Genomic DNA, 4523 nt, shown 5'->3' with positions numbered 1-4523 from the left:
GGGGTCGGCGGAACATTAGCAGTTTTCTCGGCCAAAATCGGTTCGCCGGTTATACCGATCGAATAGCTCGAGATCGGCACGATCAAGGTCCTCGACTCGGATCGGTTAGCTAGTCCAGTTCTCTCACCATCATCAGATAAGGTCATCATAATTCCTCGATCACCGGGATCGTAAATTTTCAGTCGGGGAATAAAGAGGTCCATCGGAAAAGGATCAAAAGCCACAATCGTGGCCAGAACTTCTGCCAGAGCAGCTAGAACTGGAAAGTAAGAAGGAAGAGAGGAAAATCGAATGAGGAAAGTCTCTTCCGTCAGGGGTATATATAGGGGAAAATCGAGCATTTATTGCTAAGCAGAAAGCAAGCGGGCGACCGGGAATCGAGGGGAATTAATGCTTTGACCGGATCGGGCCTGATTAAGGGAAATATTGGAATAATAGAGATCGGAAGAGGGGAGACCGGTATGAAAGATCGGAGAAGGATCATGTTAAGAAGATCGGAAAGGAATAGAGAGCAAAAAACCAAAAAGAATAAGGCGCCTACCGCCATTGCCATGATCAGAGCCGAGGTAGTTAAAGCGTTGCAGGTAAAATTTCAACCGCACGCCCCAGAATCGCCCGCATTATTGACAGGTGCCAGAATATGTCATGACAGCGCTGTACCTCCCAATCTCCAACTTTTAAGGACGAGCCCAAGGCCCTTGCATCAAAGAAGAAGACGACAAAACCAGCGCCTTTCACTCCTAGCCCTTGGATCACCCCAGACAAGAGAATTTGGGACCGTCAGATTAGAGGAGGAAAAAGACAAATATTCTGAAGTGGATCTCGGCCGTCTATTCTGATTCTCTTTAATTCTTGAGCTTAGGATTATGTCCTTTGAAATCTTGACCCTCCATCTCTCTCAAGATAGATCCTGACCCTTCAAGGGGAACACCCGGTCCCTATAAATATGTAACGATCGGGAACCAGCCACTAGAGGAATTGTCCGCTTTGGCCATAAGCCTCACGGTTTTGTCCCATAGGTGGAATGGAAAACTTCCCAGGAGGTCACCCATCCTAGGATTTCTCTCAAACGAGCACGTTTAACCCTGGAGTTCTTCCAACTCTCCAGGCCATTCCACCAAAAGGCGCCTCTAGTGATTAGTTCCCCCATCTTATATATCATTACTTTTGAGCCCAAGACCATCTTCGTGCTTTGCCGATGTGGGATTTGCCTAAGGGACCTTTCTCCCCCCCTTTCGGGACTCAGCGTCCTCGCTGAGGTTTGCCCCACCATCGCCCAAGAGGACACGCGAGCGGCTCTGATACCAATTGTAACGATCGGGAACTAGCCACTAGAGGAATTGTCCGCTTTGGCCATAAGCCTCACGGTTTTGTCCCATAAGTGGAATGGAGAACTTCCCAGGAGGTCACCCATCCTAGGATTTCTCTCAAACGAGCACGTTTAACCCTGGAGTTCTTCCAACTCTCCAGGCCATTCCACCAAAAGGCGCCTCTAGTGATTAGTTTCCCCATCTTATATATCATTACTTTTGAGCCCAAGACCATCTCCGTGCTTTGCCGATGTGGGATTTGCCTAAGGCGTGCTACAATCGGTGCCGGGGCACCCTATCTTATCTTACTTTATTCCTTTCATAATTTGATCTCATTATATTTTAATATTAATTATTTTTTTCGACGGAGAAACCAGCGGAGTTTCCCCTATTTTATTACCAATTGACGTATTTTACTATTTACCTGTTTGAAATTCAATAATATTTTCAAAATAAAATCTTATCCTTGCTAATCATAATGATCTCATCAATCATTCTGAAAATTTTCTCATAATTCACATCTCATTCATATATCTCAATTTCATATTCATTTCCATGCATTATCTATATATTTCAAATCTGTCTTCGAGTCCATCCAATCTCATTCATGCTCAAATCACATAAGTAAAATTTTCAAACTGCTTTAATTTACATATTAAAATACTTACTTTGAGTAGCTGTGACACCCCTTACCCGTGTACAGTATACCCCAGTAAGTAATGCCACACGGTGTACCGACACACTCTAATATTTCTCAATTAATTTATATCCTGCTTTTGCATATAATTTATGAAATACAATTTATTTAAGCCATTTATCAAAAGTATTATTCATTTAAGGTTTCGAAAATTTTAAAGAAAATCCGGCGGAGTACCAGCTAAAAATGGAGAAAACCGTTCTTCGGAACCTGCGAAAACACTTCCAAATAATTTTCAAACAAACCCAACTTCAATTCATCAACAGAGTCTCAATATCAAAAACTCAACAATATTTCTCAATTTCAGTTCTCAATAGCCTTTTCATTTCTCAAACATCCATTTCTCAGGGTTCTCATATATATAAATAACAATTAAAAGCTCAAATTACTTCCATACATAACCATAAATCTTTATTATTTACATGAACCTCAAAATACATTACATAATCCCAAATACATATGAGAAAATAAAAATTTAATTACAAAATGACAAAATGACACCTAGTGCCCTACCAATGCACTGCAGGTGACGAGGTGACGAGGACACAGTGCAGAACTGCAGAACAGACTCACCCAGTCTGTGGTCTACTGGGCTCACGATCAGGATCTCCAGTACCTACGCGTGGCAAAAGCAACGCGCTAAGCAATAATGCTTAGTGGTGCAATAATATAATAAAAGAAAATAGCAAGAAAATAAATGTGTATAGAATGTGTAGGCTTTCTTTGTTTGGTATTGGTATATTAATTATTTCATTAACTTTGTTCACCTTTATTCATTTGGTTGCCCCAAGTAACCTACACCAGACGACTAGACTGGATAACGGGTAAACTGGCACTAGGTACCTAGTACCTCGGGCCGTCACACCATCGGTCACATATGCATCTCCCAGTGCACGAGCAGCTAACAATGTCAGTAATAATATCAGGCACAAGGCCAAGTCTCAATGTAAAGTCAGAATGGCTAAAAGCCATGAAATCACAGAATGGCATATTGCCTTGTGCAGTACTACTAACTGAACCCTATTGGCATGCCAAACTATCCAAACCAATCTTGTTAGGTATACTAGGGCATTTGAAACTTTTAAATTCTTCAATCTTTGAATTTCAAGTTTTGGTGTTACTATTCACCTCTATGGTCAACTAAAATGTTGACTTTTTGATAGCAAATACGTACATTGACTTTGGCACTCCCAATATACCACATTTAGTGTTTAAAACTTGTTGGCATTAAGTGTTAATACCATTTCAAAGTGTAACTCAACACAAGCAGAATTTTCAGTTTTGGTGAGTCAACTTCACTATTCCATTGGACACTGTTACTGTGGGAATTTGAAGAAATGTAAAACATGAAAGTTGTTCCTTATTTTGTCTAGTTGAATTTTCTTTTTTGAATCACTCCATTTGGAGTTTTGTAGCTCCAGATATGGCCCAAAAACCCAAGCTGGCCGGATGTGCATTCTGCAGAAAATTACCATATCTACAGTGCATGAACAATGACTGGAACTACTTGTTTGGATGGTTTTTGGCCATAATTTGGGGTAGGTTCCTTCATGAAAGTTGTTTGTCTATGTCTTAACTTGTTGCTGTAAAAATTTCAGGTCAATTGACAAAATCTACAGTGAGTTATGGCCAAATGAACAGTTACTGTTCATTTGGTCAATTCTGCAGAGGCAGTTTCAGGGTATCCGGATTGGGGCCAAGTTTTGGTCCTCTTGCTTTGGTCTTTTGGGCATGGTTTCTTCAGCAAAAATGTGCCATTATAAGCCTAGTTTCATTTCCAATTGGCCAAACTTCAATTGGACTAACACAGCCCAAGTTATGGCAGTGCAAAGGGACTGAATTTTCAGTCCCTATGCTGCTGTCCTAGGGCAGTTTATACCTTGACTTTGCCATACCATTTTTCAGTTCTAATTATGGTCAACATACCTAAAATGGTCACTAATTGACCATTAAAATGTGCTCTAACAATTTCCTAAGCCAAATCAATTTTTCACTCCCCAAAACCCTAATTCAAATTCATAATTTATGCCATTTACCTTAGCTAGCTACTAGGGCATTACTCATATGTTTATAACTTCAAATATGGTTTCTAATTCACTTCAAGCTCATCAAAAACATTCCTACATATTCTTTTACTAGGGCAGCCGAAATTCAAGTGTTCATACACATAAGTGTTTTGTTCATTTAAACTACAAATCTTACTAAGTTCAAGTCCAAAATCATGGAAATAAAAAGTTTAATGGGTATAAGTGCACTAACCTCAAGTGGCAGAATTTTCCAAGCCCTTAAACCTCACTTTCTTTCTCCTTCTTGGCTGCCAAAAGGTTTAGCAAGGTGTGGGATTAATTTTTGATGAAGGGACTTATGGGTTTTAGGGTGAGGAAGCATGGAAATTTGAAGCTTTTGTTGCAAATTAATGGAGGTAAATGGGGAGAGGGTTTCGGCTGGATTTTTGGGGAAGATGGCTGCTGCAATTTTGGTGGATTTAGTCTTCATTTAGTCTTTTATTTAGTTAG

This window comes from Hevea brasiliensis, chromosome 9, assembly GCF_030052815.1.
Source record: "Hevea brasiliensis isolate MT/VB/25A 57/8 chromosome 9, ASM3005281v1, whole genome shotgun sequence".
NCBI classification, from domain to species: Eukaryota; Viridiplantae; Streptophyta; class Magnoliopsida; order Malpighiales; family Euphorbiaceae; genus Hevea; species Hevea brasiliensis.
The sequence above is the reverse complement of the archived record's forward strand: the minus strand, read 5'-3'. Positions refer to the sequence as shown.